The following is a 24,246-nucleotide window of genomic DNA, read 5'->3' on the forward strand; positions in this document are numbered from 1 at the left end:
AACGACCGGGTCGATTCTTTGGCCCACACCGCGTCGGGCCTCACGACTGAGGTGGCGGCCCTTCAGACGGAGGTGCACCGGCTTCGTCAGGCGAGTGCGCTCATGGATCGGCGCCTGGAGGATTCCGAAAGCCGGGCCCGGAGGAATAATATCCGCATCATCGGAGTACCTGAGGGACGGGAGGAGTCGGCGGCGGATCTTTTTGTGGAGGACCTGATCACTACCCATCTCCAGCCTCGGGGATTGAGTAAATTCTTTGCCGTGGAGAGGGCTCATAGGGTTCCCGGGGGAAGGCCGAAGATCGGAGCCCCTCCACGGCCTCTTATTGCCCGTATTTTCAATTTTCGGGACAGGGACGCTATTCTGCAAGCCTCCAGGCTGCAAGGGCCGCTTAAGCTGGAGAACATGGAGGTGAACTTTTATCCGGACTTCACCCAAGCGGTCCAGAAGCAGAGATTGAGCTTCCTGGGCGTCAAGCGGCGGCTTCGGGACATGAACTTAAAGTACGCCATGCTCTTCCTGGCCAGGCTGCGGGTGGAGGTAGATGGTCGCACTCACTTTTTTGACCGTCCTGAAACGGCCGGGGACTGGCTGGACACTTTGGCTGGGGGTCGGGATCGGGATGGCGGGGGGGGGGGGCTGCGGGAGGAGAGGGCCCACTGGACCGGGACTGAGGTGCTGATACTGGGACTCACTCTGGGCGAAGATGCGGCCACTTTCGGCCAAGCTTAGGGTCTCGTGTTGTTTGTACTTGTTCTCCCTCCTTTGTAGGTGGTGCGGGGTCTCGAAGGGGTACTCTTTCCTCCTCTAGGGGGTTTACCTAGTTTCCGTTATATAGGGGCGACAGGCACACTGCAAGTTGGGGGGGCTGTCTGGGCTCATGCAGGGGTGCAGGGAGGGGGGAGTTTTGTTGGGGCGGTTGGGTTGGGGTGGGGTGTTGTTTAGTTGTACTACAAGGCAAAAGTATTGTTGTGCTATTCCTAAAGTGCTCTCGGGGGGACGAATGATTGCTTTCGTTTATGATGGGGGGTAGGGGACTGAGTCTTTTGTCCTGGAACGTTAATGGACTGGGGGACAGGATAAAACGAGGTGTGGTCCTGCAGTTCTTGAAACGAATTTCACCAGACATAGTTTTTCTGCAGGAGACGCACCTCATTGGCAACTCCTTTCGTGCTATGAACCGACGGGGCTACCGCCTTCTGGCCCATTCGGGCTTCACGTCCGGTTCAAGGGGTGTGGGCATCATGGCCAAGACCTCGCTCCCGCTGGAAGTTGATGAGGTGATCCATGATGACAGGGGACGTTACACGGTTCTGGTGGGTAGAATGGAGGGCAGAGTGATTGTCTTTGTTTCTGTTTATGTCCCGCCAGGGTTGCAGGCGACCACCTTTGCGGATCTGGGGCGCCTCCTCCTTGGCCTTCCGGAGGGGATTCTAGTGGTTGGGGGGGATTTTAACGCTGTGGTTTCCGGAACTGTGGACCGTCACCCCCCTAGGGATCTCCCCCGTGCCCAGGCGTGGTTGTCTGGCCTCTTGGACACCTTGGGGCTAGTGGATTGTTGGCGTTTGAAACATCCTACGCAGATACATTACACCTTTCATTCCGGGGCCCATGGTAGTCTCTCAAGGCTAGATTATGTCCTGGTGCCGGCGGCGCATGCGGGGAGGGTCGGGGAGGTGCGCCATTTAGCGCGGGGTATTTCAGACCACTCCCCGCTCTTGTTGCACTTCGATATTCTTCCGAGGGGAGAGGGTAGGGTGGTCCCGATTAATCCCTGGTACCTGCGTGACCCCACCATTCGCGCAGAGTTGGTTAAGTCCCTTAAGCGATATTTTGACGACAACGTGGGGTCTGTGTCATCGGCGATATCGCTGTGGGAGGCATTTAAGACGGTGATTCGGGGGGATGCCCTGTCCCTTATTTCCTATTCCCGGAGGCGCGAGCGGGAGGAGGTGACCCGTGTTGAAACTGAAATCACTGAGTTGGAGGGTGACCTCGAATGTGGGGTGACGGATGACAAACTGCATGTTCTCCGACTCAAGCAGGCGGCCTATAAGGCCCTCGTCGCGGAGGCGGCCAGGGGCCTTAGTAGAGAGCAACAGGGGAGACTGTATGATGTGGGTGCAGGGACATCTTAAGGATTTTGGGGGCCCTGGGCCAAACATATTTTGGGGGCCCCTGTTCGGAACAGCTTTGAATTTATGATCCAATTTGAGCCCCTGTTTCCCACGCAGTTTCTGCTTCCTCAGCTGCGTTAGCGATCCAGTTTGCATCATAGGCATTAGCCTATATATTCCTGATGTAAACGGACGCGCGCAGCTGACAGCGGTAGGATTTAGTGTTTCCTGCCCTGCTATATTAATACTTTTTAAATTGTATATGTGTGGCTGAATTACTCTGTGCTTTTTAACAATTTCTTCTTCCTACGCACACTTGCACTTTTATTGATTCTGCTTGCCTACACATCCTTAGCTGCTTTGATTCACATCTTGCTTTTCCTCCAGTCCTGGTCCGCTTCGGCTGATACTCCGATTGTGCGAAAGGCTGGGGCTACTATCGGGCTCCTCACTTCTGGCAACGCAGTTTCCACTTCCTCAGCTGCGTTAGCGATCCAGTTTGCATCATATGCATTAGCCTAAATATTCCAGATGCAAACGAACAAACGCAGCGAGCGCGCCAAAGGTGAGTTTCTTCCACTATATTATAATAGAAAAAAACTGCTTAGCCTTAGGCGGCTACCATTATGTCAGTGTACAGCGGCTGATCCGAGCTTGGAGGTAGACTTTCGATGCAATAAGTGCAACTGTCTCTCTTCCAGCCCAGGAATCTCGCACCCAAGATCCTCCCACGCAACAATAAGTGTAAAAACAATAAGAAAATAGAGGACTTAAAGGCCACCCTTTAAAATTGTCACTCTATGCAAAAGAATGAACCACACATTTATGGCCTACTTTTAGACGAACAGCCTAATTTTTTATTTCTCACTGAGAGCTGGCTGTCTTAAGCCTCCAACCCTACTATCACATCGGCCATCCCTACGGGTTATAAAATCCTTAGGAGAGATTGGGATGGGGAAGGTGTCGCCATAATTTACAATCAGAAACTAGACTGCTCTCCCATCCTGATGGAAAACATCGAGAGCGCAGAGTCCTTAGGCTTCCGCCGTACCTTATCCCCCCATCATAGCACAGCTGGTTTTCTGAGTTACAGACCTCCCAGTGAAATTGGAAATTTTATTACTACGCTTAATACAGCCACCACCTCCCTGGCCTTAAAATACAACAACTGGCTTATTCTGGGAGATTTCAATATACATATGGACAATGGAAAAGACCCTCAAACAATTTCCTTGTTGGACACGCTGCAGGCCTGCAACACTTTTCCATCTATTTCTTCGGCCACCCATGAGAAGGGCCATACTCTAGACCAAATCTTTCACAACTTTGACATATCAATAAGCTTACCTCTTCCCATTATCTGGTCTGACCACCTCCTATTAAAATTTGTAATTCCCAACTCTGCCACAGCCCTCGGGCTAACGCAGGGCAGAGGAACCTTAATTACAGGACGTTCCATAAAATATCTATCCCAATTTTAGCAGATGACCTCGGTCATTTCTCACCGGAGCTGTCTGGCTTCCCCGACTCGGACACCCTCTCAATAGATTCCTGGCTCCGAAACAACATTGATGCAGTGGTACCAGTCGTTTCCTGCTCCTCAAAGAGTTCGGCCCCACCAGCTACATGGTTTAATGATTCCCTCAGATCTAGCAAAAGAAATTGTAGAAAAATGGAATGGAAATGGCGTAAATCCTATCCACCTGAGGACAGGAAGGTGTATAAAGACAACTTAAAAGCTCATTACATTCTCGTGAAGGCAGCCAAGAAAAACATCTTTCAAACCAAGACAGAAATTGCCCAAAATAAGTGTAAGGAAATCTTTAGTATAGTTAAATTCTTTACTGCCCCGAAAGCCGGCACAAAGGAAGAGCCGTGCACGGAAGAATGGTCTAAGCAAATAGCTCAATTCGTCCACAAAAAGATCTCCGTTATTCAACATGCCTTCACTAACAGCTCAAAGGAAGAACTGGCCTTCTACCTTCGTTCTAATAGCATATTTCACCTCTTGGATCCCCCATCTTCACTATCTTTCCCTGAGTTTCAGCTTGAAGAGTCACTGACCCTTCTCCAAAGCATTAAGTCTGGCTCTCCTACCGACCCATGTCCAGCGAATATCCTGAACCTATTAGCTCCCACCATAAACCCCACTGTAAACCAGCTCATTAATGCTTCCCTCACCTCAGGCAACATTCCGAAATTATGGAAGAATGCTAAGATTCTTCCACTGATAAAAAAGGCTAAGGCCAAACCGACGGACCCTACCAACTACAGGGCAATCTCCCTTCTTCCGGCCCTCTCCAAAGTATTAGAGCTGCATGTTAACCAGGCTCTCCAAAAATACATTGAAGATGGGAAGCTCCTTCATGAGTCCCAATCCGGTATTAGGGCTAACTACAGTACGGAGACCGCGCTGCTGGAAGTGACTGAATTTCTCAAGGGTAAGCTGGACCAGGAAGACAAGGCTGTTCTGATACTGCTCGATCTGTCGGTGGCCTTCGATACGGTCCCAGATGAGAGGCTCCTGGAGAGACTTGCTAACATCGGCCTGGGGGGACCACTTTAACATGGATGTCATCCTTCTTGGCAAATAGATCTCAGGACATCTGGCTCCCCCCTTTCTCATCCCCGGTTCAGGCCATGAATGTATGTGTCCCTCAGAGCTCCATTCTCAGTCCTACCCTTTTTAATATATATCTATCCCCCCCTTGCATTTCTGATAGAGGAAGAGGGCGCCAAAATTGTTTCCTATGCTGATGACACTCAGCTGATTTTTACGTGTGAGAAAGGAACCGACTTTGACGGGACAATGATTAGGTCTTGCCTCACAAAGTTATTTTCTTTGGTAATCCAGAAACACCTGACTGGAGCTCTTGGTGGCCATAAGATCTGCCGCCCCTGCCCGCGGAAAAGGAGAAAATAAAAAACTTAGGAAATGTCATAGACAAGACACTCTCCATGTGCTTTCAAATCTAAAATCTAACTGGCGTTTGCTTTGGCATACTCCAAATTCCTGCCACTGTTACCGCTTGAGAGCAGAAAGATCGTGCTGCAGGCTCTGGTGACATCAAAGCTTGACTATGTCAACAGCTTGTACCTCAGTCTTCCCAAATTCCTTATCCAGCGCCTACAAGTGGTACAAAACGCGGCGGCCAGAGCCTTCCTGAGACCTAAACCCAGATCTAGTATGACCCCTATTCTTAAGTCTCTACACTGGCTCCGCATAAAAAAACGGATCGACTTCAAAGCGATGACCATCTTCTTTAAAGCTTTCCCTGGCTCAGGAGCCGGCTACCTAAATAAGCACGTTAATCGCTACACAACGTCTGGCAATCGTGCCTAAAATATGCCGTGTCCGCACTGGAGGCAGATCCCTCTGCTTTCTAGGCGCAAAATTGTGGAATAGCCTCCCTGAGTCTCTGAGACTAACCACAGACCTACTCTCTTTCAGGAAAAACCTGGCTTTTTAATAACTGATGGGTCTTTTACGCACATTTTCCTCCCGCTGTCAAGTGCCAGGACACTCTAGTCTGAGTAGCTGCACGATTTATTAAATACACTATTTCATTTCATTAGGGCCCTGACAGTGCAAAGGAACACTTGTTCAAATTCTAAGGGCCTTATTTATGAGGCCTTGCTTCACTTTTATGCTGTGGGTGCGTCACTTTTGCGACGTACCGGCAGCCTAAAAAATGTGCCATGTTGCCCCCTATTTACAAAGTGACACATCTAGGCAGATGCGTCACTTTGTAAAGCCCTGCACCACATTATACCTGCGCCAGGTATAATGTATGCAGGGTGGGTGTTGCCCCGCAAAAAGCTTTGTAGAAGTGACGCATTGAAATCTATGAGAACTCAGTGCGCCACAATATCTTGCACCAGCCTCACAGCAGGTGTAATACTGATGCAGGCAAGCCCCATGTGAAAGGACACATTGCTGGAGTTGCGTCTATTTTCAGACACACCCCAGCAATGCATCACTTTTGCGCCTACAGATATGTCAGAAATACTGACGTATCTGTAACTCCTTGCAACATGATGCATCATACAGTAAATTTGACGCATCCATCATGCGATGCATCACTTCTCATAAATAAGGCCCTAAATGTGTTTACATCTAATATTCAGGGATAGTTATGTGTGTTTTAAATATTGTAACACAGCAGCAGCTCACCAAAATAACTGCAAATAATTTCTGTGATGCCCTCCCATTTCTTATATGTTAGGCCTTGTGTTGATCTAAAAGACACTTTTTTTGTATGTATATTGCATGAAACAAGCCCAACATTTCTCTGCAAAATGCCTGTACTAGACTTTCACACATCAAGTACATGAAAATAAATTAAAGGAAAACAGTATTCAAAACAATCTGTTTAAGCAATATTCAAGGTCATTAGGGCAAAACTCTGAGAACAGAGCTGACTTTGTCAGGGGGCCCCCTGAAAGGCTGGGGCCCTGGGCCAGAGCCCACTTTGCCCATGCATTAAAACGTCTCTGTGTGGGTGATAAGGCTGGGAAATTGATTGCAGGGCTGGATAAAAAGGAGTGAGCGAGTCGAGTTGTCCCGTCGATTGAGAGGCCGGATGGTGTGTGTGTCACTGAACCTGAAGACATTGTAGATTGCTTCGCAGACTATTTCCGTAGGGTGTATTCCCCGGTGTCCTCCCGCTCGGAAGAGGATTCCCATGTTCTGCTTAGAGATATCGCGCTGCCTTCCCTTTCGGAGGAGGACAGGGTGTCGTTGGACGCCGCCCCGACCTCTGAGGAAATTGCCCTCGCCATACGTTCGGTCGCCTCCGGCAAGGCAATGGGTCCTAATGGTCTTCCCATCGAATTGTACAAGCTGCGACCGGACACGCTGGCGCCGCATCTCCGTGCTATGTTCCTTGCGGCCCGCTCCGCGGGTTCCCTCCCGCTGGACCAGCGCCTGGCTACTATCGTGGTTATTCATAAGGAGGGGAGGCCAAGGGACCGGGTCACATCCTACCGGCCTATTTCGCTGTTGAATGCAGAGCCCAAAATTCTCGCCAAGGTGTTGGCTAATCGGCTGGTTGGCGTGGTGTGCGATTTGATTCACCAGGATCAGTCCGGCTTTATCCCTCACCGCAACACGGCGCTTAACCTGCGGCGCTTGCATGGGGTGCTCGCGCGTGTCCCGTTCATACGGGAGCCGGCCATTTTGGCGTCCCTGGACGCCACTATGGCGTTTGACACACTTGAGTGGCCATATATTTGGGCGACGCTCGCGAAGTTCGGGTTTGGCCCGGGATTCATCGGTTGGGTGAAACTGTTGTACTCTGGACCGCTGGCGCAGGTGGTTGTGAACGGGAGAGTGTCGGCTCCGTTTGAGCTGGGCAGGGGCACGCGGCAGGGCTGCCCGTTATCGCCGCTCCTTTTCGCGCTTGCTTTGGAGCCCCTGGCGGAGTGGCTGCGGTGGCATCCTTCTATCCGTGGTCTCCGATGGACCCCCGAGTATGAGGACCGCGTATCTCTATACGCTGATGATATTCTCCTGTACTTGACTTCCCCACGTGAATCGCTGATAGTACTGGTGGATGTATTGCACTCATTTGGCCTCAACTCCAGCCTGGTCATCAACTGGGCTAAATCATGTGTGTATGTTCTCACGGGGGAGGATCCTATCCTTCCGCGGGGTTGTCCTATCCAGATCGCCCCGCGGGGATTTAAGTACCTGGGTGTCTTCATTACCCTGGACGCGGAGGCCCGATACAAACAGAACTTGCTTCCCCCCCTCCAGCGCCTGAAGGAGGACGTCACGCGCTGGGGGCGCTTGCCGCTCTCGCCGCTCGGCCGGGCGGCATTGTTTAAGATGATGTCGCTGCCACGCTTCCTGTATGCTTTACAGAACACAATGGACGTTGTCCCGGCGCGCTACTTTCGTGAGGTGGAGAGTTTGCAGCGCCGACTGTTCTGGGAGGGCAGGCCGCGTATCGCCCTGGCGAAGCTGACGCTCCCGTGGTACGACGGGGGGGTCGCCCTCCCTGATATCAAGCGATATTACTGGGCCTCCCAGCTGGCTGCGATCAATCACGGCCTTTACGGGCCAGCTCTCAAACCGGCCTTTGAGATGGATGAAATGTTATTGCCGGGTGGTGACTATAATCGGGCGCTTTATTCGAGCTCGCTCGACGCACGTCTGACGGGCCCCACGCGGGTCATGGTACGAGTGTGGCACGCGGCTAACGTGGCGATGGGGTGGAAGGATCGCTTCACCCGGGCGACGCCACTATACGCATCCGAGAGGCTGGGCTCCTTGTGGACCTCGAAGGGCTTTGAGAAGTGGGACATGATAGGCATCAGCAGGGTGGGCGATCTCTGGACGAGGGGGGGATTCAAAACGTTCGACGTGCTGCAGACAAAATTCCAGCTGCAGGACAGGGAGTATTTTCGATATCTGCAGATCTGTCATGCGTTGTGCTCCGTATTTCCGGACGTTGCATCCATCCCGGAGTACTCCCCTCTGGAGGATAGAGTGCTAGATGGGCATGTCCCGGACGGCACGATTTCATTAATTTACAAAAAGCTCATTAATGACCGTTCGGGACTGCTGACTGGCCTTCGCGAGGCGTGGGGGGCTGATGGATTGGAGCTGGATGACGAGGACTGGGTGTCTGCGGTGGCCTCCCCGAAAGAGGTGGCCATACCGGCCCGCCTTCGCTTCGTCCAGCTCAAGATACTCCATAGGGTCTATGTTACGGGACCGAGGCTGATGCGTATGGGCTATGCTGTGGACGGGTTGTGCAAGCGTGGGTGTGGTTCTTTGGGGACCTTTCTCCATATTTTGTGGGAATGCCCGGAGGTGGTGCGATTCTGGCGTGGTGTGCATGAGGTTTTGCAGGTAGTTACGCATGTGCAGCTGCTGCCTGAGGCGAGGAGATGCCTTTTGAACGTGTGGGAGCCAACCGACTATTCAGTGCCGCAGACGTGGTGGGCGACTCTGGGATATATGGTAGCCAAACGTGACATTGCGCAATTGTGGGGCTCCCAGAGGTCGCCGACCGTCTCGGCGTGGAAGGACAACATGGACTGGTGTATGTTTCGGGAAAAGGTCGTGTATGTTGCGAGAGGTAAGCCTGGGAAATGGATGAAAGTGTGGGGCCCCTGGAACGCCTACCGTGGGGGAATCTGTACCCCGCCGCTATTGCCTGATTCGTCACCGGCCCCGTCTCCTTAGCCTGTTTGTCTTCCCGGTGCTGGGCTGTGAGTCTACTTAGTCCCCGTCCTGACCTTCCCCCCTTCGATATCCCTATGGGTCAGCGGGGTCCCCCCCCCCTAGGGGAGCACATGCTGTTATTTCTGACTGTGGGTTGCCTTGTGGACTTATTTTTTGTTGGTTATTTATATAAAAATGAAGCCGTTGTGTGGGGTCCGGATGGTGTGGCTATCAACGCCTCTTTTAACTACTGTGAATTTCCTTCTGCCGCAGCGTGCGTTCTACTGTCTGTATTATATGCTCCTTCTGTCTGCTAGCGGCCGGCCTGGAGGTTGTAGGCCCATCTTTGTATATTTTTTGGATTATGTAATAAACGGCTTCAAAAAAAAAAAAAAAAAACAATGGAAACAGCTGCATGAAGAAACCACACTAACAGTGGAAACTGCTGTAAGAACCACCCTAACAGTGGAAACTGCTGCAAGAAGAAACCAAATTAACAGTGGGAACTGCTGCAAGAAGAAACCACTCTAACAGTGAAACTGATGCAAGAAGAACCCACACTAACAGTGGAAACTGCTACTAGAAGAAACCACACTAAAAGTGGAAACTGCTGCAAGGAGAAACCACAATAACAGCTGAAACTGCTGCAAGAAGAAACCAAATTAACAGTGGAAACAGCTGCAAGAAGAAACCACGCTAACAGTGGAAACTGCTACTAGAAGAAACCACTCTAACAGTGGAAACTGCCTTAGGAAGAAATTGCTCTAACTGTAGAAACTGCTACAAGAAGAAACCACACTGACAGTGGAAACTGCTGCAAGAAGAAACCACACTAACAATGGAAATTGCTGCAAGAAGAAACCACACGAACAGTGGAAACTGCTGCAAGAAGAAACCACACTAACAGTAAAAACTGTAGCTAGAAGAAACCACACGAACAGTGGGAACTGCTGCAAGAAGAAACCCCACTAACAGTGGATACCGCTGCTAGAAGGAACCACACTAATAGTAGAACCCGCTTCAAGAAGCAACCAAATTAACAGTGGAAACCGCTGCAAGAAGATACCACACTCATAGTCGAAACTGCTGCAAGAAGAAACCACACGAACAGTGGAAACTGCTACTAGAAGAAACCACTCTAACAGTGGAAACTGCCTTAGGAAGAAATTGCTCTAACTGTAGAAACTGATACAAGAAGAAACCACACTGACAGTGGAAACTGCTACAAGAAGAAACCACACTAACAATGGAAATTGCTGCAAGAAGAAACCACACGAACAGTGGAAACTGCTGCAAGAAGAAACCACACTAACAGTAAAAACTGCAGCTAGAAGAAACCACACGAACAGTGGAAACTGCTGCAAGAAGAAACCCCACTAAGAGTGGATACCGCTGCTAGAAGGAACCACACTAATAGTAGAACCCGCTTCAAGAAGCAACCAAATTAACAGCTGAAACTGCTGCAAGAAGAAACCAAATTAACAGTGGAAACAGCTGCAAGAAGAAACCACGCTAACAGTGGAAACTGCTACTAGAAGAAACCACTCTAACAGTGGAAACTGCCTTAGGAAGAAATTGCTCTAACTGTAGAAACTGCTACAAGAAGAAACCACACTAACAGCGGAATTTTCTACAAGAAGAAACCACACACACAGTGGAAACTACTTCAAGAAGAAATCGCTCTAACAGTAGAAACTGCTGCAAGAAGAAACCACACTAACAGTGGAAACCGCTGCAAGAAGAAACCACATTAACAGTGGAAACTGCTGCAAGAAGAAACCACACTAACAGTCGAAACCGCTACTAGAAGAAACCACACTAACAGTGAAAACTGCTACAAGAAGAAACCACACTAACAGTGGAAACTGCTGCAAGACAAGAAGAAACCACACTAACAGTGGAAACAGCTGCATGAAGAAACCACACTAACAGTGGAAACCGCTACTAGAAGAAACCACACTAACAGTGAAAACTGCTACAAGAAGAAACCACACTAACAGTGGAAACTGCTGCAAGACAAGAAGAAACCACACTAACAGTGGAAACAGCTGCATGAAGAAACCACACTAACAGTGGAAACTGCTGAAAGAAGAAACCACACTAACAGTGGAAACTGCTGAAAGAAGAAACCACACTAACAGTGGAAACTGCTGCAAGAAGAAACCACACTAACAGTGGAAACTGCTACTAGAAGAAACCACTATAACAGTGGAAACTGCTGCAAGAAGAAACCACACTAACAGTGGAAACTGCTGCAAGACAAGAAGAAACCACACTAACAATGGAAACAGCTGCATGAAGAAACCACACTAACAGTGGAAACTGCTGCATAAAGAAACCACACTCACAGTGGAAACTGCTGAAAGAAGAAACCACACTAACAGTGGAAACCGCTGCAAGAAGAAACCACACTAACAGTGGAAAGTGCTACTAGAAGAAACCACACTAACAGTAGAAACTGCTGCAAGACAAGAAGAAACCACACTAACAATGGAAACAGCTGCATGAAGAAACCACACTAACAGTAGAAACTGCTGCATAAAGAAACCACACTAACAGTGGAAACTGCTGAAAAAAGAAACCACACTAACAGTGGAAACTGCTGAAAGAAGAAACCACACTAACAGTGAAAACAGCTGCACGAAGAAACCACACTAACAGTGGAAACTGCTGAAAGAAGAAACCACACTAACAGTGGAAACTGCTGCAAGAAGAAACCACACTAACAGTGGAAACTGCTACTAGAAGAAACTACTATAACAGTGGAAACTGCTGCAAGAAGAAACCACACTAACAGTGGAAACTGCTGCAAGACAAGAAGAAACCACACTAACAGTGGAAACTGCTGCAAGACAAGAAGAAGGAGTAGTTTCTTTTCTGTAACTCCAGTTCTGTAGTAGGGGTATCTCTGTTATAGTCATAATCTAGAGAATAGTCCCGCCCATGGGCGTGGACCCCGGAGCAATAAAAATAATCTCTTAAATTGTCAAGCCATGCAGACCTGCATCTACACTTAAGAGAGAATTTCAAAGACAGATAATGCAGCCTATATCCACAGGCTACACTGTCCAGTACTTCAACTAGAAAAATTCCACCAACAACCACCAACAGCACTGCCTGCCCAGCTTTTTCCACAGAGAAAAACCTGCCTCTTCCAGCAAAAGCCTCTGGAATGATAGAGAGGAAGGAATGGACAGACCAGCCCCATAGGCTGGCATTATGTGGCTCAGAACAGGATACTGTGCCTTTAAGAAAACTTTCCAGAACTTTTCCAGTATCCCAAAATGCGCAGCAGGTCCCTTTTACTTTCAGTTCTTTTTGAAGGCGTAGCACGCCAGACCTGTAGCATTGCTTATATTAACCTTTATCTCTCCACCGGGGAGGCGGGCGGGCGGGCGCTTATGACTATAACAGAGATACCCCTACTACAGAACTGGAGTTACAGAAAATAAACTACTCCTTCTGTAGTAGGGGATCTCTGTGTATAGTCATAATCTAGAGAATAGAATGGCAACCCCATCCCCACACCAAAACTGTGGTGGAGAAGATTACAAAATAATACCACTACTGTGCGAACAAATTTCGCAGCGAAGCCTGCCCAACCTGAGCATCTGCCCTGGAATCCGTGTCCAGACAGTAATGCGCAGAAAAGGTATGGACCGACTTCCAAGTGGCCGCCTTGCAGATTTCTGCAATCGGAACATTACGCAGCAAAGCAGTCGTGGCAGCTTTGCCCCTGGTGGAATGAGCCTTAGGTTTACCCCCTAAGGTCTTGTTAGCCTTTTGGTAACACAATTGTATACAGGACACAATCCACCGAGAGATGGACTGTTTGGAGGTAGCAAGACCGGTCCTGACTGATCCATAATTGATAAACAATTGGTCTGACCTACGAATATCTTTGGTCTTATCAAGATAAAACTTCAACACCCTCCTAACATCCAGGGAATGTAGAGACCTTTCCGCTGGAGAAGAAGGATTCTGAAAAAACGTAGTAAAGTTATGGTCTGGTTGACATGAAAATCAGATATAACCTTAGGAAGACATTTAGGGTGAGTACGCATAACAACCTTAGCAGCATGAAATACCATATAAGGTTCTTCGCAACACAACACCTGAAGTTCACTCACCCTGCGGGCCGATGTAATGGCCACTAGGAACGCCGCCTTCCAGGACAGGTGCTGCAACGAAGCCTTGTGAATAGGTTCAAAAGGCTCCTTCATCAATCTGGACAGCACCACATTCAACTCCCATGAAGGCGAGGGAAGTCTGACAGGAGGGAACACTTTCTTCAAGCCTTCCAAAAAATCCTTGATCACAGGGATCTGAAAGAAAGAAGTCTGTGAAGGACATTTCCTGTAAGCAGTCAAAGCAGCGAGATGGACCTTAATGGAATGGAAATTAAGGCCAGACTGCGCCAAATGCAAAAGGTACGGAAGGATGACATCTTCCTTACATGTCGTCGGGTCAAACTGTTTGGACTGGCACCAGATGCAGAACCTCTTCCACTTGTAAGCATAGGACGCTCTAGTGGAAGGTCGCTTAGCCTCCTTCAATATATCCATACAATCTGCAGGCAGATTCAAATGGCCATATTGCACTATCTCAGGAGCCATGCCGCCAAACTCAAAGACGAGAGGTTGGGGTGCACCAACTGCCCCCCGAACTTTGTGAGAAGGTCCGGCCTGCACGGCAGCCGTATGTGAGGAAGGAGAGACCGGTGAAGCAGGTCCGTGAACCACCCCTGTCTGGGCCATTCCGGGGCAATCAGGATCATCCGCGCCCCGGACTGGGACAGCTTGATGAGCACTGCCGGAATCAGGGGAATGGGTGGAAAAGCGTACAGAAAGCTGTTCGACCAGTCGATCCATAGCGCATTCCCCAGCGTCCCCCGCTGGTAGTACCTGGATGCGAAGTCTCGGCATTTGCTGTTTTCGGCGGTGGCGAACAGATCTACGTCTGGAGTCCTCCACCTTGCGAAGACGTCTCCTAGGACGTCGTCGTTTATGACCCATTCGTGGTTTTCCTGAATCAGTCTGCTCAGTGCGTCCGCCTGAGCATTCTGCACACCTGGCAGATGCGTGGCCGTAATCGTCAGTCCTCGGGCCAGAAGCCAGCGCCAGATCGACTGCGCCTCCTGCGACAGCGTGCGTGATCTCGACCCCCCCTGCTTGTTGAGGTAATACATCATGGTCGTATTGTCCATCTGCACAAGCAGCGAGTTGGTCTGGAAGGACGGATGTAAGGCCTTCAATGCCAAGTGAACGGCTCTGAGTTCCAAGAATTTGATGTGGTACGTCGACTCTAACGGGGACCACCTCCCTTGTATCTGTAAGTGTCCGGAATGCGCTCCCCAGCCGTGGAGAGACGCATCCGTCACGATACTCTGCGTGGGAATGTCCTTGTGGAGATTGCCCGTCGAACACCACCACTTCAGCGACTGAAGAGCATGCAGAGACAGCCGTATCTTGTCGTCCCAAGAACCTGTCCTCTGATCCCACTGATCCTCCAAGCACTCCTGCAGTGGTCTCATGTGCAGCCGTGCGTGAGGTGTGAGGAAGATACATGAGGCCATCGTTCCCAGCAGCGAAGACACCTTCCTCACTGTCGTCGATGGGGCGGCCATAAGATCCTGAGCCTTCCGAAGGAGTGATAACCGTCTCTCCTCTGAAGGAGACACGCTTGCTGACAGCGTATTGATGGAGGCCCCCAAGTACTGTATGCACTGGACCGGAGTCGGGACAGACTTGGACATATTGACGTGCAACCCCAGCTTGTTCAAGAGAACGCACGTCTTCTGGAAGTGCGCTTGTGCTTCCGAGAAGGAGGCGGCCTTGATCAACCAATCGTCCAGGTACGGGTAGACAAATACCCTGTTCTTCCTCCAGTGTGCGGCTACCACCGCCATGCACTTCGAGAAGGTCCTGGGCGCAGACTTCAGCCCGAATGGCAGTACTGTGTATTGATAATGATTGGCGCCGACTTGGAACCGCAGGAACTTCCTGTGTTTCCGTGCAATGGGCACATGGAAGTACGCATCCTGTAGGTCTATGGCACAGAGCCAGTCTCCCCGTTGCAGCGGAGGGTAAATCGGATGCAACGATAACATGCGGAATTTCTCTCTGCAAATCCATTTGTTTGCTTGCCGCAAATCCAGAATGGGCCTGAACTCGTTCTTGTCCTTCTTGCGAACCAGGAGGAACCGAGAGTACAGACCTCTTCCCCTTTGAGACAGAGGTACGTCTTCCACCGCCTTCTTCCTCAACAGGGTGTCTGCCTCTGCCTGGAGCTCTCGCAGTTGATACTGTGAGCTTACCGGCGGAATCGCTGGAGGCGGACTAATGAACCGAAGACCGTATCCATTGCAAACAATATTCAGCACCCACTTGTCCCGAGTAATTTTTCTCCACTCTGCCAGAAAAAATTGAACACTTCCCCCCACTGGAGTGGGTAACGGTTGCAGGGGAAGTAACCGCTCAGGGCCGAGACCCAGCCGGGCCCTTGGACGCTGTAGCGGACTGCTGGCCTCCTCTACCCTTCTGGCGCTTCTGGAAGGGTTTGCGGAACTGCTGCTGCTGTTGTTGCTGCTGCTGTCCCGAGGGCTGCCCACGCCCTCTTCCCGCCGCCCCGAACCGTCTCTGGAACGGGCGCTTTTTCCTTTCGGGCTTCTCCAACTCGACAGCCGTCAGGGTCTCCGCCTCCATCTTCATGCGGGCCATTTCGTCGTCCGCATGCTTGCCGAACAGGGTCTCCCCCGAGAAAGGTAGGTTGGCCACTCTTTGCTGTGCCTCCGGTTTGAGTGAGGTAAGGCGAAGCCAAGCGTGACGCCGTTGGTGGATGCCATGGCAATAGCCATGTGCCGCTAACAGAGACACATCGGCGCCGCGCTGATGATCTGATTCGAGACCAGCATCCCCTCACGCAAAGTCTCCAGAAAGTCCTCCTTCTTGTCGCGAGGCAGCAGCTCCGCATACTGCTGGAGAGACTCCCACAGGGCACGGCCGTAGCGCCCCAACAGAGCCCCGGCACTTGCCGCCTTCATGGTGGTAGAAGCCGTCCCACAGACCTTCCTGCCCGCCGAATCTAGCCAACGACTGTCCTTATCAGGCGGCACTGTCGAGGAAGGTGTGGTGGCATGCTGCTTCCTTGCCGCCGTCACAATGACCGAGTCCGGTTTCGGGTCCATCCTCAGAAAGGTCGGGTCCGAATTCGGCGCCCGATACTTCTTCAGGAGCCTAGAGGGGGCAGATTTCGTTACCGCCGGAGTGAGGAACAACTCCGTAGCGGGCTCCACCAATCCCGGCACTAGTGGTAGCAGGGGGCGAGACAGGTGCTTCTGGTGCAGTGTCTCAAAGATCACAGACGTCGCAGGTGTTGGAACCGTCACCGTGATCCCTAGTTTGGCAGCACTTCGCAGTAGTACCTCCTGGAAGGAGACGATATCGTCGACAGGTGACACTCCTGTCCTCGGTGAGTCCGACAGCGTCGGAGAGTAGTCCCTGACAGACGACTGGGCGCGGGATCTGGCGCTGCGCCTCCTGCGGCGTCGTCCAGATGTCGACGATGCCCGTCCACGGCTCCGTGACCTTCCTCTCCGTCCGGAGCGGGAGCGCGATCTGCGCGGCTGCGGCCGCTTCGGAGTCCTCTTCGGCGGCATCGGATACCGAGGCAACGACACCGACCGAGGCGGGGCCAAGGGTGGGCCCGACGGTGTGCGAGGCAGAATGTTATGCGGTGGAGGAGGAGAAGGTGGAGGGGACGGAGGAGGAGGAGGGGGAGGAGGAGGCGGCGGTGGTAGCGGTGGTGGTGGCGGAGGAGGCGTCGAGGGCTCCCTTGGCAAAGGTGGAAAGGGTGGCGACCTCGGCTTAGGAGGGGTATACACCACTGAGTACCCCGAGCCCGGTGACTCCGTTCTCTCCCCTTGTGACCCCGAGGAACTCCCGGCGCCAGGACTCCTCCCGCGCTGCCTCGACGGCGAACGCCTCTTCGACGGCGAACGCCTCTTCGACGGCGAACACCTCTTCGACGGCGAACGCCTCCTCGACGGCGAACGCCTCCTCGACGGCGAACGCCTCTTCGACGGCGAACGCCTCCTCGATGGCGAACGCCTCCTCGACGGCGAACGCCTGGGACAGATCCTCGACGTCGGGGATCCCCTCAACGGCGACCGTCTCCTCTTCGCCGACGGCTAACGGCGACCTCGCCTCGACGGCGAGCGCTGACGCCGGAGATGTTCTTGACGCCGAGGACTCGACGGAGAAGATGCTGATGTCGTCGACGGCGGGCTGCTCAGCTCCCTCGACGGCGAGCGTCGACGCCGTTTCTCCCCAGAGCCCTGGGGAGACGGCGAGCAGACTGCAGCCATCCCCCTCGATGCCGTAGTCGACGTTGACGGAGAATGGGGGCGTTTGCTGGGCTTCCTACCCCTGGGGAGCCCCCCAGGGGCCTCAGCATGGGCAGAATCAGCCCCTCCTGACCCACCTTGTGCCCTCAGCCTTCTGTCCTCCAGGCGAAGGAACCTGATCTTCATCCTTTCCTTCAGGGTCCTGGCTGAGAAGGATCGGCAAATGTCACACTCCTCTGGGATATGGGACTGGGGAAGGCAGACGATGCACACCCTGTGTGGGTCCGACTTGGCCTTCTTCCTCTCACACTCTGGGAACCTGTCAAACAAGCCAGGCATGTTGACCCACAAGAAGGAAGGCAGCAAGGTACGAAATCTATCACTTGAAAAGTGAACAAATCCAAAGAAACCCTTGAAAAGGGAGAGCTCAATGCTCCAGGGTCCTGCTAGCAGGAGCCGGAAAAAAGAACTGAAAGTAAAAGGGACCTGCTGCGCATTTTGGGATACTGGAAAAGTTCTGGAAAGTTTTCTTAAAGGCACAGTATCCTGTTCTGAGCCACATAATGGCAGCCTATGGGGCTGGTCTGTCCATTCCTTCCTCTCTATCATTCCAGAGGCTTTTGCTGGAAGAGGCAGGTTTTTCTCTGTGGAAAAAGCTGGGCAGGCAGTGCTGTTGGTGGTTGTTGGTGGAATTTTTCTAGTTGAAGTACTGGACAGTGTAGCCTGTGAATATAGGCTGCATTATCTGTCTTTGAAATTCTCTCTTAAGTGTAGATGCATGTCTGCATGGCTTGACAATTTAAGAGATTATTTTTATTGCTCCGGGGTCCACGCACATGGGCGGGACTATTCTCTAGATTATGACTATACACAGAGATCCCCTACTACAGAAACCACACTAACAATGGAAACAGCTGCATAAAGAAACCACACTGACAGTGGAAACAGCTGCATAAAGAAACCACACTGACAGTGGAAACTGCTGAAAGAAGAAACCACACTAACAGTGGAAAGTGCTACTAGAAGAAACCACACTAACAGTGGAAACTGCTGCAAGACAAGAAGAAACCACACTAACAATGGAAACAGCTGCATAAAGAAACCACACTGACAGTAGAAACTGCTGAAAGAAGAAACCACACTAACAGTAGAAGCTGCTTCAGGAAGAAATCAGTCGAACAGTAGAAACTGCTGCAAGAAGAAACCACACTAACAATGGGAACAGCTGCATGAAGAAACCACACTAACAGTGGAAACTGCTGTTAGACAAACATTTAATGAGAGTTCCTACATATTGCTCCATAGCAGAGAGCACTCTAGCACTGAAACTGCAGCACAGTCACCAGACAAAAGTCTGTAATGTTAGATGAAAGTAGAAGATGACGCATATGTAGCTACTGAGATTATCCAACTGAAAATCTCACAGCTTCACCATAAAGTGGCCTGGTGCTGAAAGAAGAGAGCAACTGGGGAACAACTGACAAGCCAAAAGAAGAAGAAAAACAAAGAGTTTTCTTTATTTGTGGAAGAGAAGATGGTTAAACGTGAGGTGGAGTGACAGAGGAAGTAAAATCCTGCTTCTTGACACAAGAAATGAAAGAGCACCACCACTTACATGTTTCTTCTGTATTTTGGGAATCTGAAGAAGGAGCCTGGAAGAAGAGCCAAGAGAACAAGAAAGTGCATAAGAGATCAATTTACTCTGCAAGGAGGCTGGACCCTGCGCATAGAAGGCCCTATCACAAAAGCAGAGACTTAAACAGGTCTCACTTCTCAATAGGAAGTCAGTGTGGCTGGCAGAGACCATCTGGTATAAGTAAATCATGGGGGAGCCTTAGAAGACACCTGGGAGCTGAATTCTGAAGCAACTGAAAATGAAGAATCATGCATTTTGGAAGACTAAGATAAACAGAATTAGCATAGTTAAGCCTAGAAAGTAAAATAGCTTGAATGATAGTTGTATTTATGGTAGTGGTTAGGAAGAATTATTGATCATTCTCAGGCAGAAAAAAGCTGGAACATACTTTGTAATTCTGACCAGAAAAGATAGCTGGTCGTCAAAAAGGACTCCCAGGTTTTTTGCAGAGAAAGTGGGTACAGACAGACAGCCTAACTCAGCCCCACGACAGCTCAGTGTCCACTGGTCGGGAGGATTGTTACTGATCAAATTTGAATTTTTTGTGCATTTAGCGTAAGGTAATTTTTATTCATCAACGAAGCCACCTTAGGAAGACAAAGGTACAAGGTATATTTCATAAGATGAGGAGATTGGCAAAGTCCTAGAAAAATTGTGCTATCTTATGCTATTTATTTATAGAGTGACAACATACGACAAAGCTTCTTGGTGCTAAACATGATAACTGGATTCAACTACTACTAACCTAAAATGGATTACAGGTTGAAAAGCAATTTCTTTTCCTGACACCAAACGAAAACAAGATTTTCTTTTGACCGACGGGCCAGAGTAGGTCTATTCCACTCTCTGGTGCTGCTATGGAGAAACTGCAGTCGCCAAAGAACATGCTCTCGGGACATCAAGAGGGAAGGGATTGGCAGATGTGAGCTTGTGAGATGGACTTTGTAAGGTGATTTTATTAGCTAAGAAAGCAGGTGCATTGGCCAGAGAGCCTTAAGTACAAGCATCATAGATCTAAAGATGATCGTAGAATTTATATGGAGCCAATGCGTATATCTCAACAGTGGAGTCAAATGGGCACATCTAGCTGGTTCGGTTGCCAAACGTGCTGCTTATTCTCAATAAGCTGAAATCGATGGAGAACGTTTTCAGGGGCAGCAAGACAGCATGCATTGGCATCGCTCGGCACAGCCTATATTGAACTGCAGCATTTACTACAGGAATATCGATATTAAATGATATCTAGGGCTAAATCATTTTTAAAGTTCTACCTGGAGGAAAACAATTTTGGGAAACTGTTGAAACATTAGCATCTAAATAAAGAAATAATCTAAAGAAAAAGATCCCTAGTAGTGCATTCATAAAGTGTATTTTGGCAGTTTATGCAATATCACTCACGCTTGATAATCTTCACCCAAATATGCTTCTGTTGCTCTCAGGGCAGGGTCTTTTCCCAAACATCTCGCAAAACATCTCTTCTTAGGCACTCCTATTGCTGAGACCAATTGGCTATGCCAATGCTTGTGTTTATAAGCAGAGGCTACTTTTAGATACGTAATTCGAAGGTTGAGATCCTAATTTTTTCCGCCGCTGTCTTTCTGCTATTTAAACATTAAGTTTGAGTTTTTGAGCTCTGAAGAGATTCATAGATTAATATTCTTTTTATGGACAAACTCTTTAGGATTCGGTAAGGCTGGAACGTGATGTGCACAGTAGTAAGCAAAGTGTGTAGATCTGAAGGTAGCACATTGTGGTTACAAGTTGTGTATTGAGGCAATCTCACTGGATAGGCTAACACAGCTGTTAGGTCATCAAGCGTGCACTTCAGTCAAGTATCAGAACCTGTAAACATCCTTCTTAAAATTGGAGATTATCAAGGATCTGTATAGTGAAAGATTCCGCCAGATTGCAGGTCCATGGAAGAGACACAGGAGAGATCTGGTCCATGGAAGAGACAGAGAAGAAATCTGGTCCGTGGAAGAGACATAGTAAAGATCTGGTTCATGGAAGAGACATAGGAGAGATCTGGTCAATGGAAGAGATATAGGGGAGATCTGGTCCATGGAAGAGATATGAGAGAGATATGGTCCATGGTAGAGACATGGGAGAAATTTGATCCATGGAAGAGACATAAGAGAGATCTGGTCCATGGAAGAGACATAGGCGAGATCTGGTCCATGGAAGAGGTATAGGAGAGATATGGTCCATGGAAGAGATATATGAGAGATCTAGTCCATGGAACATACATAGGAGAGATCTGGTCTATGGAAGAGACTTGGAGAGAACTGGTCTATGGACGATACATAGAAGAAATCTGGTCCATGGAAGAGACATAGGAGAGATCTGGTCCATGGAAAAGACATAGGAGAGATCTGGGCCATGTAAGAGACATAGAAGACATCTGGTCCATGGAAGAGACATAGGAGAGATCTGGTCCATGGAAAAGACATAGGAGAGATCTGGGCCATGGAAGAGACATAGAAGACATCTGGTCCATGGAAGAGATATAGGAGAGATCTGGTCCATGGAAGAGATATAGGAGAGATCTGGTCCATGGAAGAGATATAGGAGAGATCTGGTCCATGGAAGAGATATAGGGGAGATCTGGTCCATGGAAGAGATATAGGAGGGATCATTAAAAGAATGAGGCGGAGTCAGCTGGAGAACCGACCCATAAATTAAAGTTGAGTAAAAGATTAAAGTTTTCTTTCTGAAGGGTGAACACTGCAATTTTCTTTGCCAAAGTGGAGAGACGGATAGCGGCGAAGTGAGGTGGTCTATTGACTGAGATAAAAAAATAACTATTTCATAACAACTTTTATGCCTACTGCTAATAACTCGCAGCCCCAGCTAGGGCCAGTGCGGCTTCACTCAATTAAAAGCTCAATACGCAATCATCACAATTCCTACACCTTTCCTATCTGGTCTAGCCCGTTGAAAATTAACACTCCTGTAGCATTAAGTCATCCATAAAAGGAGTGATATCCTGAGCTAACCAAGTCTCCGTATGAAACAGTGATTCAATGCAGTAAAGTGAGGAAAGGCAGCAATCTCAGAAAGGTGTTTGGAAGCTGAGCGCCCATTACAGGGTACAGCTTTGAGCATGTGGGCTTGAGAGCAACCACTAAGCAAAATCAAAGAGACTTCACAAAGAAGCATTGGCAAATACATTCTTTCTGCCTTTCACAATTACTTGGTATCAGACAAAAGAGCAAACTTTTATGTGAAAAAAATATTAAAAACAAACATTGTAATGATTAAAATGTCACAGTGTTGAGGTAACAAGGTGTATTCATCAAGACAGTTAAACAACCGTGGATGATTTTAAAGCCACATGCCGCCTTATGAAATAACATATTAAACAGTGTTGTAAATCTCCCAGTTTGGGGGGAACAGGTCTGGTTAGATCTCCTACTCGCGAGAGAATAATGCGCGCGGCGCAACCGACGGGAAACATGAGGAGAAAATGAGGAATACAGACAGGTGTCTGTCACTATTCTCTATGACGAGTTAGGCTCAAACAGACTCAGAGCGTTATGAGTCAGACACCCCTGCCAGAGACACTCATCCCTGCAGAGGGAGCTACACACACAGTATATGCGCAGACCCTGGCCCTGGAAACAGTAAACACACACCGCTGTTGGTATTCTACTGTATACGATTATTTATTATGTACGATCAGCCACAGATCTTATGTTTCAGAAAGATGGTAATTACAATGGCAATCTCAGCAGTTATTAAATAAAATAGGAAAACCCAAAACATTTACCATCACATATTCTTACTTCCGCTGATGGAGGAGTCTAATCCATACCTGCATCCCTCAGAAAGCCGTCAGGCCCACCGTCACACAATGGCGACCTGGCATGTCCCCTCTCGTGATGAGTCTCCGTATCTACTCTGTGTCTACCCCTCTCAAGTTCCTCGGTCTCTTTATAGCTACCTTCCCAATGATTCTCTATGGAGAGGGGAGGCGGGACTTCTGCGCAGTCTCTTGTGTCATGAACATGAACAGTGTTTCTAATACAGCTGCATCTGTATATAAAACCCAGGCTCCTCCCTCTTTTAAAGCTCCTTGCTTGCAAGGCCGGATGCCCTGCAGTGCTCATCACTGCATCCAGTGCTCCGGACTGCACAACGGAAGATGGCTTTATGCTGTTACTGTTATTTTTGTTTCTGTGACTAAAGGCAACCTGCAGCTACATGAATGGGGCGATCTTGCACACGCTACCATTTAGAATATCATTCCTCCAGGCCCGAGTCTCATGCAGATACACCCTAAAAAGCTGGTGCCCTTCATGCTGGCATACAATGAGGTCTTGTTCTTTTTGTTTCACAATTCTTCATTGGAAGTTTAAAACAAAACAATGTATAGGGGAAGGAGGATCAGGGAACATAAGGAAGCATCTGTGAAACAGTAATACTGTACTGAGCAACACAATGCGAGGTGAAACAGAGGGCTAGGTACATAGCATGTGGTGTTCACACGAGACAGGAGCCCTTAAACGTCACGGAAGGGCCATTTCAAGGGGGATACGCAGGTACCTAAAGGGTCAGCGGGATGAAGGGGGGCCAAGAGATGTCACACGGCAAAAAAGAAACAAATAGAGGGAAAGCAAACATGGAATCCATACTCACATCCTCTGGCCGGGGAAGGGAGGGAGGGGAGAAAGGGAGAGAGTGGGAAGAGACGGGTGAAGAGAGGAAAAGGATGCGAGGCAACGATCAAATGAAATGTAGAAAATCAGGAGTGGGCGAGGAAAGTGGGGAAAGTCGGCACACCCCCTCAAGGATCATGACCAGGTGGGACATCCAGGGCAGTGTCAGTGTGATATAATATCCGGTCACACTTTTGTGGACTGGGGCACTCTCAATGAAGGGCTAGTGGGCTTCATCCAAAATAAAAGGTACCCAGGTGAAGAGGAAGGTCTCTGCCTTATCCTGTAGTTTAAAGATGACCCACTCATAGGAGGCA

The 24,246-nt window shown here is 49.5% G+C and overlaps 1 protein-coding gene across 1 annotated transcript in view; it reads right to left on the reverse strand.

Moving 5' to 3' along the window:
* The window catches only part of GLP1R (glucagon like peptide 1 receptor), a 1,134,570-nt gene that overhangs the window by 491,689 nt on the left and 618,635 nt on the right, over window positions 1–24,246 (reverse strand). The gene's annotated exons all lie outside the window — the stretch shown is intronic.

Source organism: Triturus cristatus, chromosome 6 (genome assembly GCF_964204655.1).
Source record: "Triturus cristatus chromosome 6, aTriCri1.1, whole genome shotgun sequence".
NCBI classification, from domain to species: Eukaryota; Metazoa; Chordata; class Amphibia; order Caudata; family Salamandridae; genus Triturus; species Triturus cristatus.